The following is a 13,132-nucleotide window of genomic DNA, read 5'->3' on the forward strand; positions in this document are numbered from 1 at the left end:
CATGGTCCACGTTAACGTCATCCTCAACAGATATGTCTTTTCTTAACAGTACATGTTTCCCAGACAAGCAAGGTCTCCCTCACCGAACAGGTTTAGATCTAGAAAATGAAGTGTATAATTTAGGTAATTATTCTTCGAATTTCATGGTCCTGAATGTTCAGTCTGATACTACTCCAGACTTACCCGCTATTTCAGTACTACCAGTCAAAGGCGAATTATGTGTCCGTAATTATGGTTCTGTACATGTAGGACATAGTGATTGTACTACTATTGTCAAGTATAGTGACAGTGGGAAATCTATTTTCAAAGCTTCACGTCATTCATATTTTATTTGTGGTCAAACTGCATATGTCCGTCTGCCCCTCGATTGGGAGGGAACCTGTTACATTGCCTTCCTACTGCCACCTGTTTTCCTAGCCCCATCTGATTATCACAGAAACACACATCTAGTACACATTAGACATAGAAGGGAGTCCCCAATTGTCGATTATACTGAAACTACTCTAGAACAGTATACAGATTTCAATAAAGGTTTCTTCTTCTTTATAGGACCCATCCAGAATAGTAAGTTAATCCGCAGATTAACCAGAACCCTTGAAGCTGTAGTAAATGAGACTGCCTCTGCTCTAGGTAACTTAACCGAAGAGCAATCTGCTATGAGATTTGTCGTTTTGCAAAATCGTCTCGTCCTTGACGTCATACTGGCCGATAGGGGCGGGGCCTGTAGAGTCATCGGATCTAGTTGCTGCATTTTCATTCCAAATAACGCGCCGTCTGTTTATTCAGCTATAACCAGACTTCATAAGATTGCCCATCTGATACACCAGAATCCAGGCACCTGGACATGGTCCGGTTGGCTCTGGAGTATAATTTCCGCCTGGGGATGGAAAGTCTTGTCCTTTCTAGGTATAGCAGTAGCGATCATATTCAGCTGCTGCCTCTGTATACAATGTGGCCCTGCGATTTGCGGCATTTGTGCTACATCCTGTATTCCTAGTATAACTCCTAGTCCCAAGTCCCGTTCTACATCCCGTTCCAAGAGAATTCGAGATGAGCAAATGATACTGTATGAAATGATAGATGGTATCATGAATATTGATGTTTCCTGATGGAAACGTAGTGACAAGGAGGGAATGTGGAAAAGTAAATTTTGCCATGTTCTGTGTCCCTACGCGTCATCCATCATATGTTATGTGTGCATGATTAATATGCATATGTTATTCCCCATGTTCAATTAAAGACGCAATTATAGTTGTGTCCACCTCTAGTATGTCAGTTTCCAGTTCTCGTGAATAATACGAGTATTAGGCCTATGTAAAGTTACGTTGCCACGTTTCTCAGTGTGCACGTTATTTCATTGAAAGTCCCCGTTTCTAGGCCTCAAAAGGGCCCGGACATCAGATTCAGCTCCTGTCTCCTGAAGCCCACGCTGAGGAGCGATCCAGCCCCCACCTGTATCCTCGACCCTTCACTTACTTCCTGCCTCGCAGTGCCCGGTGCAGCTTGGCTCTGCCTCTGAGTCTGCCAAGACTATGTTATGATTCCTGTTATCAGTTCAGCCCTCCTTCTCTGCATTCCTAAGCTACTGAATCGCATCAATAGTTTCCGTCATTGTCTAGCCTATACGGCTCCATGTTAAGAGAAATACTGCATTTAATGGTCATTTAATATTCTTCATCACGCACTACATGTAGAATAATGCATGCTCCAGTCTTAGAGTCTGTTAGCCTTTCCCCTCTTGACTTCTAGTTTATATCAACATGTTCCCTAAACATCAGATACTAGATAGGGTTTAGGTACATGTCGCTCCGACCCTCCAGACTTCAGTCTCTGCTCCTAGCACAGAGTTCATAGCCCCCAGCTTTTCCTAGTAATACGTCATTGCCAGTTTGCGCGCACCATTAGGTTAGAGGTCCCGGCTCCTTAGGTAGCCCCCTCCATGGTTTCCGCCCCATTCATGACATATTCTGTTACGTTTGCATCACATGTCTATGTATACGCCCAGTTACACCTTCTTTTCACCCTTATCTTTCGCGACTGCTACGCGTCACGCCTCTTGCTCCACCCACTGCTACGCCTATTGCAATGTAATGCTATGTATTTGCGCTATGTATATATGCTCAACTACTGTTATTAAAAAGTTACTCCTTCCCTTGTCCAGATCCTGGCAGCGCTGCCAGGCTTGCCATCCTATTTCTGTGCAGGTTGTTCCTGTCCTTATGCTGTATTAAACCTGCAAGAAACTCCTACTACCTCGAATCTTGACTCTTATTTTATTGAGCTATCTGTTATTCATTTATGCATTGAAAAATAGGGTATTATTTATTTATTTACCACACAATCATGACCCAAATGTCAGAAATACAAGGCTGAAACATGATATCCTGATAAGGCTGTTTATTCACCAAGGTTCGCCATTCAACATGACCAACGGATTCTCTTCTGCATAACCAAGCAGCAGAGCGAGTGGAGCGCACATGCTCAACATTGCGAAGGCTTTGTGAGGCGCTAGTTACGCGCTGACTATGTAATCTGTTTTTAAACATTATTGTTCCGATTTTAAAGTGCCATTTATTAGAATTTTGATCTTACCGTTATTTCTGGCTGCGCTTGAGAGTCACCCTGCTCTCCCTCACTTGTACCTTGGTCGTAGCCCTGGTCCACCGCGGCTTGTGCCGTTTGAGTGGAGGGCGTTCTCCGACCACTTGCTCGCCCCCCGCGGGTGACTCTTTTCCAGATGGCGGCAGAGGCGGGCCCATTTTCTCCAATCCTCTATTTAGTTAGTATGCCTGTTCAGACGCGCAGCGGACGCGTGCAGCGTGCACGCCTAAGGCAAGCCTGTCTGCGCCAGTCCGCGCCTGTACGTCGACAGGCGCCAGACCCCTGGTCCTGGGTTCTCTCAGAGATATATTTACTCTTGGGAGCGCTTGCTTGCCTTGCAAGCCAAAGTGCCTTGTGTTGATCACAACTGGCACCCAGACACCCCACAAATACAGTGCAACAAGTGTGGGATTAGAGCCAAGGCTTCTCTTGAGGCCTCCAGCTCTACAAACATTAATATTTACAGCCTTAACTGTAGGTCTCTTGTAAAGCATCATGAAGAAATATTTGATCTTCTTCAGGATTTCCCCCCGGATATACTTTTTTAACAGAAACTTGGTTAACCAATGACTCCGTGGCAATTCCTGCCCTGGCCCTCTTTATAGGTTATTCGATGCTCACATTGAATAGACCTTGCGGCAGGGGAGGTGGTTTAGAAGTGATATGTGTAAATCTGCTTTGTCCTGCACTCTCTCCACTCAGGCTGTCCCTGACTGCGAATGTGTCCTGTTTAAAATTATCATATCACACAATTTCACTCTTACTGGGCTTCTCATTTACTGCCCTCTAGTGCCGGCCAGGGCCTTTCAAGAAGCCCTAGCTCACACTACATCTACTCTTGCCCTAGAGATAGCTAACTTTAGCATAATAGCCGAACTTAATTTATATCTGGAGCGCCTTGACTCCCAGGAGATAACCAACTTTCTGGGAGACATGGATGCCCGTCAAATAACTCAATTAGTTGAGGGCCCATCATATCTCGCAGGCCACCTATTGGATCCAGTATTCTCCAATATCTGTTCTCTCAAAGTCCACGTCCCCCTTCCACTAACTTGGACCAATCATTTTCTTCTCCATATGTGCCTCGGTTTAGCTGGTGCTCCTCTGAATACTTCTCACCTGCCTTCTATGAAAGGTCCCTGGCATAAACTGAACACACCTAGCTTTGTGTCCAGTCTAAAATCATCTTGCCCCGACTGGCCCACCGACTTGGAAGAATCAGCTCGAGCCTTTAGGGGCTGGATTAACAACTCACTCGACCGCTGCATCTCTAAGACACTGACTTGCGCAAGCACATGCAATCGCACGTCTGGTATAACAAGACCTTAGTGATGGAAAAAAAAATACTGTAAAACTCTGGAACGTACCTGGAGGCGCACCTACGACCCCATTGCAAAAAAGATCTACAGGCAGGCTATTAAAGCCTACCACAAACTTGTGCAAAAGTCTAAAGCCGCATTCTACACTAATTTGATCACATCGAGTCCCAATACCTCTAAAACCATTTTCTCTCTTATAAATGACACAATAAAACCCCCGGTAGGAACTAATAATATCATATCTACCAACCTGCACTGCGAATCTCTGGCACGCTACTACATCAATAAAGTAGAGTGCATTTATACAACACTTGACTCCAGAAGGGCCGCATATAAATCGTGGCCTTCTAACCGCTCACTTGATCTCCACTACTCTGTACAAGACCTACCATCCATGTCCGTTAAAGACCTGGGAACTCTGGCAGCAAAGGTGAAATATGGCTCTCCTGATGATCCAGTACAACTGGACACCTTTAGGAAATTCCAGGACTGTCTTATGACTGAGGGTAGGGAATTGATCAATAGATCGCTCCAGTCGTCAGTAATTCCCAAATCTTGTAAAAATGCCAAGGTTATTCCTTTACTGAAAAATCCAGAACTGGATGCATCTTTGCTGGAGAATTTCCGGCCAATTTCTCTGCTTCCTTATTTGGTGAAAGTTATGGAATCCCATGTTAATATCACCCTGACCAAGTATTTGGAAGTCAATGAGATTTTGGACAGATCACAAAACGGTTTCCAGCCTAAGCATAGTATGGAATCCGCCCTGCTGGCAGTTACAGAGCAGCTGAGGGCATCACCAAATGAAATGCAGTGTGCGCAAAGAAATTCGTTTTATTTATTTAAATGTTTACTTACCTGTAAAACTCCGTAATCCATACATTACTACCCCCCACCCTGCCCCTCCCCCTGCCCACGTCACCGCCCTACAGAAACACCTACTGCCGACCGCTACTGCCAGTAGTGTCTAATTAGATGAGTTTGATATTTAGATAAGTACTGGGTCAGAGACCCACTACTTATACCCAAAAGTGCCTTTGATGTGGGGTGACTTCAAAGCAGCCCTCTGACGTGCACAAGTATCTTTCAACCCAGTCCTGTTTGCCAGGCTAACTGTTGGGGGGGGGGGGAATCAGTCCTTTGTGTGGGGATGAGCACTGCCTATTCAAGTGAGGTATTAGCCACTCCCTTCCATCCTGCCCAGCAAAGCCATCAGAATGCAGATGTATAGGCGGCAAGACACACTGAGTCATAAGCACTGGGCAATCCACTTTCTAAAAAGTGCCATTTCTAAAATAGCAATGCCAAATTCAACTTTACCCAGTAAGGAGGATTTGTCATTACCATTCTAAACATATGAAATATGAAAAAGCTACCCCTCTCTAATCAGGAATTACAGCTTAAAAGTGTATTAAGGAATTTCCAAACTTAGTTTATAGTAGGAGTAGGCCCCACAGTTGTGAAAAACAAATGTAGCTGTTGGTCACTACCAGGCCATGCAAAACAAGGCTTGGCAAGTAGTTTCTAATACGCCGCTGCCGACTCCGTGTCCTGAAGGCATTGCAGACGGTACCGCAGAGGGCACCGCCGCAATGCCGCAACGTGACACTGATTCACCAACGATGCCCGCTGAAGCCGCCACCGTGCCGATGCTCGCACCGCAACCTGTGAGCCCCGCACTCCGCACCGCCTCGCTTCACGACGATGCCTTGGTATCCCCGACAACGCTGCCCCACCCAGAAATCGACGCCGCTGCTTGCACTGTGGTTCGAGGGCACCGCTCGTAAAGTTACATGACACACCGCAGCCTTGGCCTACGACTCCGGCACCATCGGCTCCAGTTCGTCAGCCGACGACAGTGCTTCAGCAACTACGACGCCGCTGCTTGCACCGTGACCTGCCAGCACCGCGACGAGCACCGCATTCACTTCAGACCGCGACCCTGGTCTCACCAACGACGTCATCTGATGCAGCCACTGCTCGCATCCGCGACCCTAGGGCACCGCACGCCGCACAGCTGCACTTCGCATCGCAGCGCCCGGCGCCTGCCGACGCCATTGCTCCTGACTTCAACAGAGAGGAGTTCGATATTCAATGCGTGTGACTTCAAGGGCCCGACGACTCCTGCACCAACCTCCGGAACCGACGCCTGCTGATGCCGTGCTTTCAGAAGCTCAGCGAGAGGTCGCCAACGCCCGGAATTTCTGAAAGGTTCTGTTTGCAGGTCTTCCCGACACCATAGCTCGCCCACGAGGCTGCAGTCAGCCAGAACTGTTTTGATTTGTTTGCTCACGATACCGTGATAGCCCCGGACGGAGCTATCGACATCAAGGAACTGTTTTTCAAGCCTATTTTGATAACTGAAGATTTTTAAGTACTGTATTGTGGATTGTTATCGTTTTTGGTCTTGTCTTAAGTATATAAAAATATTACATATTTTTCTGAAATGCTGTGGTGTCCTTTTGTAGTGCTTACACTGTATTACTGTTGGTTATGTGCAAATGCTTTACACACTGCCTCTAAGATAAGCCTGACTGCTTATGCCAAGCTACCAAGGGGGTGAGCAGGGTTATTTTAGGAGTGTAACTCCTTTATCCTGACTAGAGTGGGGGTTTCTGCCTGGCTTTGGCACATTCCCTAGCCTACCAAAAATCAAATTCCTAATAGAAAGCCTGATCTACAACATCTCACATTTATATCTGCAGGGTTTATATGATGCCACAAAGTCATAACAGGCGTTGCAAAACGTGCTTTAAACTGCGGCTAGGGTTTACTGAAGCTTTGCACTGATCTCTGATGTGCTCTGATGAAGGCCTGTCATTTTTGTTGAGTGGCCCACACCTGTTTAAATATTTTAAAGCATTGAATGAGCCTGTTAGATCATCACTTAACTGTATAAAATGATTGGTCTTCAGGTACCGTTGGATTTGATGAAATTTGGTAGTTTTATACACGCCAAGACATAGGCGGTTCACAGCATGTATGATGGACACTCATATGTTTTAGGATGAGCGCTCGCCCTGCTCTTTCATCATTCAATGAGTATATAACAATCAAGATGATATTTCAACAATACCAAGCATTTTGCATTCCAAAATTAATAAAAATGTTTACCATTCACAAGAGAGGTCATTTCTATTATTTCTTTATTATCTCTATGGCCTAAATCATTCTTCTATCTCTCTGTATTGCAGATTAATTAGCGCACTCTGGCTTACATATTTTTTTAGCCTGGACATGAACACACAAGGCTGAAGGGAATGTTGAAACTTGTATAATACTGAGCCTTTGGTTCTCATTTCTTATGTGCATACAATCAAAAACACCTTCCGCCGACAGACTGCTCAGCCTGTACTGGATTGCGTTTCAGGGTCTGAGAGTGGCTGTTGGAAACGGGCCCCCTCTGAAGGGTCACGCCAAACCTTTTGACTTCCTCTTCCTTTTTTTCTGACCTTCTTTTTGTTAGCTTTAGAACTTTACAGCTGCTGATCAATGCTAAAGTCCATGTGCTCTCTCCTCTAAACATGGTATAATTGGTGTACACCTGTCTGGCATACATGATTTACTTGTAAGCCTGTTGTAAAGGGGTCTACCATATACCCAGGGCCTGTCAATTAAGTGCTACTAGGGGGCTTGCAGCACTGATTGTGACACTCACAGAAGTAGCTTTTCAAACCTGTCTCAGGCCTGCCACTGCAGGGTCTGTGTGTGCAGTTTACTGCCACTTCGACTTGATCACATCAATAGGAGAATACATCATACTCTGTGGTAGGTCCAGGCACAGCACATCATAGTCCACATGGGAACTGAACAAACTTTGCCACTTCTGAATAACTGATGAGTGAGTCACATCAGTCCAAATCCAACCATAGCTTCTCTTGGCCCAACCCAGGCACCCTTTACTTACTAAGTTGGCTTTTAAGTACAAAGCTATTTGGGAATCTACTCATAGTTTTCCTTTGAACCACTATTTGGTCAACGTCAACATCTCTCCTACCCCAACCTATACCATTCCCTTCACTCTCTGTATTGTCAGTAATGTAATAAAACAGAATAAGACACTACCCACTCCTGAGTGCACATGACTGGTTTGGTCGTCCCTCTGGGGCCGACCAAACCAGTCATGCACACCCTGCCCTTCTCCAACGAAGGCTACAATGCAGTCTACATAGAGAACATGGCCGGGCCGTTAGCCCCTGGCTGGGTGGCATCCCTACCAATCACAATGCTGCTTGCAGCGTTTTGATTGGCTCAGGGGTGGGAACCTGGCTGCTTGCCTCCCGTTCCTGCCGGAGGCAGGAGAGCAGGAGCAGAAGCAGAGATGACGCGGGACCTGGCCGGCGGGAATGTAAGTTTAATATTTGTTTTATTATTATTAAATTAACCCACTCACCCCCTCCACCCTCCCGCAAGTCATGCCGGCTGCGACTGGTTAGCAACTAAATGATCAACTGGACTGGAGCCCAGAGTAATTACCGGTGATAGCGATGGGTGGGTCTAATGTCAATGTATTGTCAAAGCTGAAATACTGACTTTCAAAGGAAGTGCTCCCATGTCATGGCTACACAGTAAGAGTCTCAGGCCTAATATCTACCTACATCAACATGATGCTCCCACATGGAGCCTTCTGGCAGTATCAATATCACTCCTTCCTTTGCGGTAAAATGACCTTCTGCACTTCACACATTTGGGCACGGAAGGACCGATTTGTGGAGTCATCCCAAGAAATTCTATCAGGGGCAGAATGACAGACCAGGAAATTGATGTACTCCCCTGCTAATAAAGATCAGCTCTTTGGCAAGTAACAGCATATTTTTAGTATTTTCCATGCTTGTGTACCATTTTGAAATTATATTTCATGTAGCGTATCTCTCTATTCTAGGGGTATTGTTCCACGAGGGTTTACATAATGACCAGCAGGCTGGCAGTCGGTCACTGTGGTCAACAGCTTCTTGTACAGGCACACAGGTGATCATGCTCGCATGCCTACACAACACCCAAACTGGGAGTAAGCTCTTCAATATCACTCATTCTCCCTGTGGAGTCTGAGATGATTTTTCATGGGGAATCCCACTGAGATTTTGTTAAACCAAAATTGCACCCAGTACGCGGCCTATCATTCACAATAAGCCTACCGCCCACGTTAGGGTGGGCATATGACGTATGGCCAATTGAGACAATGTTCTCTCTTACCTTCTGTAAAGCAGCTCTGTGTTCACAGGACCAGTGAAGGGCCAGGCTTGTTTACAGAGCTTCCACAGCCCTTTGCTTGTGATGACAAATTCCTTGATCTAGCATACGGGTCTCCAACAAGTAGCTTGCAAGCTGTCCGTAGCTCAGCAGCACCCTCAAAGTATCTTTCAGAGCTGAATCAAAGCCCAGTACCTCATTCAGAAGGTCTATGCATATTAACCCCTTCGCTGCGGCGGGTTTTCAAATGGGTTTGGGCATGGAGCTGCCCGGGACCCGTGGAGCCCGTCCTGGGCACTCTGACCTGCTGTTGGCCCGGGGGAGGACTGCCCGGGACCCGTGGAGCCCGTCCTGGGCACTCTGACAAGCTGTTGGCCCGGGGAAGGGAGCCCCAGACGACCGGGACCTGTGGAGCCCGTCCTGGGCACTCCTGTATGCCGTTGGCCCGGGGAAGGGAGCCCCGGACGTCCGGGTCCCGTGGAACTCGTCCTGGGCACTCTGACATGCCGCTGGCCCGGGGAAGGGTGCCCCGGACGCCCGGGGCCCGTAGCCCGTCCTGGGCACTCTGACAAGCCGTTGGCCCGGGGAAGGGAGCCCTGGACGCCCGGGACCCGTGGAGCCCGTCCTGGGCACTCTGGAATGCTTTGGCCCGGGGAAGGGAGCCCCGGACGCCCGGGGGAGGACTGCCCGGGACCCGTGGAACTGGTCCTGGGCACTTTTACATGCCGTCGGCCTGGAGGTGGGTGCCCTGGACGCCCGGGGGAGGCCTGCCCGGGACCCGTGGAGCCCTTCCCGGGTACTTTGCCAATGCCGTTGGCCTCATGGAGATGGTTGCCCCGGACGCGTCCGGGGGAGGCCTGCGCGGGACCCATGGAGCCCGTCCTGGGCATTGAGCCATGCCGTTGGCCTGGAGATGGGAGCCCCGGACGCCCGGGGGAGGACTGCCCGGTACCCGTGGATCCCGTCCTGGGCTCTTTGACATGCCGTCGGCCTGGAGGTGGGAGCCCCGGACGCCCGGGAGCGGGCTGCCCGGGACCCATGGAGCCCGTCCTGGACACTTTGACATGCCGTCGGCCTGGAGGAGGGTGCCCGGGACGCCCGTGGGAAGCCTGGTCGGGACCCGTGGAGCCCTTCCCGGGTACTTTGCCAATGCCGTTGGCCTCCTGGAGATGTGTGCCCCGAACGCCCGGGGGGAGGGCTGCCCGGGGCCCGTGGAGCCCGCCCTGGGCACTTTGACATGCCTTCGTCCTGGAGGTGGGAGCCCCGGACGCCCGGGGGAGGGCTGCCCGGGACCCATGGAGCCCTTCCCGGTTACTCTGCCATCCCGTTGGCCTCCTGGAGATGGGTGCCCCGGACGCCCGGGGGAGGTCTGTCCGGGGCCCATGGAGCCCGTCCTGGGCAGTGTGACATGCCGTCGGCCTGGCGGTGGGAGCCCCGGACGCCCGGGGGAGGGCTGCCCGGGACCCATGGAGCCCTTCCCGGTTACTCTGCCATCCCGTTGGCCTCCTGGAGATGGGTGCCCCGGACGCCCGGGGGAGGTCTGTCCGGGGCCCATGGAGCCCGTCCTGGGCAGTGTGACATGCCGTCGGCCTGGAGGTGGGAGCCCCGGACGCCCGGGGGAAGGCTGCCCGGGACCCGTGGAGCCCTTCCCGGGTACTTTGCCATCCCGTTGGCCTCCTGGAGATGGGTGCCCCGGACGCCCGGGGGGAGGTCTGTCCGGGGCCCATGGAGCCCGTCCTGGGCAGTGTGACATGCCGTCGGCCTGGAGGTGGGAGCCCCGGACGCCCGGGGGAAGGCTGCCCGGGACCCGTGGAGCCCTTCCCGGGTACTTTGCCATCCCATTGGCCTCCTGGAGATGGGTGCCCCGGACGCCCAGGGGCGGTCTGTCCGGGACACGTGGAGCCCGTCCTGGGCATTGAGCCATGCCGTTGGCCCGGAGAATGGAGCCCCCAGACGCCCGGGGGAGGTGTTGCCCAGGCATATCTCATCTGGTCCCCCGGGCAGAGAACCACCAGCCCTGGAGAGGTGTCCGGGCGTACCCTGCCCCTAGTAATCCGGAGGGAAATTACCCCCCTTTCTTGCAATCCGTGCACGCGAGGTGACAGAGGGGACCCAAGGCGTAAAAGAACCCGACCTCATGGAGCCCTAGCTGGGATCCGGGAGGCGAATGGCACCTCATCGGGACTTCCAGGGAAGCCCAGCCATCTGGTCGCCCCATTGGAAAGCATCGCGGGCGACCAGATGGCCGGGATCGAAAGGACTCCCAGCTCCCCATCCATCCCAAGCCTTCGCGGTGGGGTTCCTGACTTCCTGCCCACGCAAGGCAGGGCTCTTGGACCCCGGCTGGGCCTCAGGCGCAGGTTGGACCACCGGAGCTCTAGGGCCCGGACGACCTGGGGGGAGGAATGCCCGGGACCCGTGGAGCCCGTCCTGGGTACTTTGACATGCCGTCGGCCTGGAGGTGGGTGCCCCGGACGCCCGGGGGAAGCTGCCCGGGACCCATGGAGCCCGTCCTGGGTACTTTGACATTCCGTCGGCCTGGAGGTGGGAGCCCCGGATGCCCGGGGAGAGGTCTGCCCGGGACCCATGGAGCCCGTCCTGGGTACTTTGCCTATGCCGTTGGCCTCATGGAGACGGGTGTCCCAGACGCCCGGGGGAGGACTGTCCCAGACTCATGGAGCCCGTCCTGGGCACTTTGACATGCCGTCTGCCTGGAGGTGGGAGCCCCGGACGCCCGGGGGAGGGCTGCCCGGGACCCATGGAGCCCGACCCGGGCACGCTGCCATGCCGTCAGCCTGGATGGAGCCCCGGACGTCCGGGGTACGAGTGACCGGGACGCATGGAGCCCGTCCTGGGCACTTTTCCGTGCCTTCGGCCTGGAGCCCCCAGACACCCAGGGGAGGGCCACCGTGAAAACCATGGAGCCCGACCCGGGCACTCTGCCATACCGTCAGCCTAGATGGAGCCCCGGACGCCCAGGGGACGAATGCCCGGGACGCATGGAGCCCGTCCTGGGCACTTTTCCATGCATTCGGCCTGGAGCCCCCAGACACCCAGGGGAGGACATCCCTGGAAACCATGGATCACGACCCGGGCACTCTGCCATGCCGTCAGCCTGGATGGAGCCCCGGACGCCCGGGGGATGAATGCCCGGGACGCATGGAGCCTGTCCTGGGCACTTTTCCATGCCGTCAGCCTGGATGGAGCCCCGGACGCTCGGGTGACGACTGCCCAGGAGCCATGGAGCCCGTCCTGGGCAATTTGACATGCGGTTGGCCTGGAGGAAGGAAGCCCCGGGTGGCCTAGGGAGGTGTTGCCCAGGCATAGCCCATCTGGTCCCCATGGCAGAGAACCGCCAGCCTCGGAGGGGTGTCCGGGCGTACCCTTCTCCCTAGTAATCCGGAGGAAAATTACCCCCTTTTCTTGTAATCTGTGCACGCGAGGTGACAGAGGGGACCCAAGGCGCGAATGTACCCGACCTCCTGGAGCCCTCGCTGGGATCCGGGCGGCGAATGGCACCTCATCGGGACTTCCAGGGAAGTTCGGCCATCTGGTCGCCCTTATAGGAAAGCGTTGCGGGCGACCAGATGCCCGAGGGGATCCGGGCGACCAGATGGCCGAGGGAATCTGGGCGATCAGATGGCTGGACACGGAAGTGAAGCCGCCTGGACTCTCCCGACCCTGTCCCTGTCCCCGTCCCCGTCCCGGGACGAATGCCCGGGACGCATGGAGCCCGTCCTGGGCACTTTTCCATGCCTTCGGCCTGGAGCCCCCAGACACCCAGGGGAGGACCACCGTGAAAACCATGGAGCCCGACCCGGGCACTCTGCTATACCGTCAGCCTGGATTGAGCCCCGGACGCCCGGGGGACGAATGCCCGGGACGCATGGAGCCCGTCCTGGGCACTTTTCCATGCCTTCGGCCTGGAGCCCCCAGACACCCAGGGGAGGACCACCGTGAAAACCATGGAGCCCGACCCGGGCACTCTGCCATACCGTCAGCCTGGATGGAGCCCCGGACGC

This window comes from Lissotriton helveticus, chromosome 3_1 (assembly GCF_964261635.1).
Source record: "Lissotriton helveticus chromosome 3_1, aLisHel1.1, whole genome shotgun sequence".
Lineage (NCBI taxonomy): Eukaryota > Metazoa > Chordata > Amphibia > Caudata > Salamandridae > Lissotriton > Lissotriton helveticus.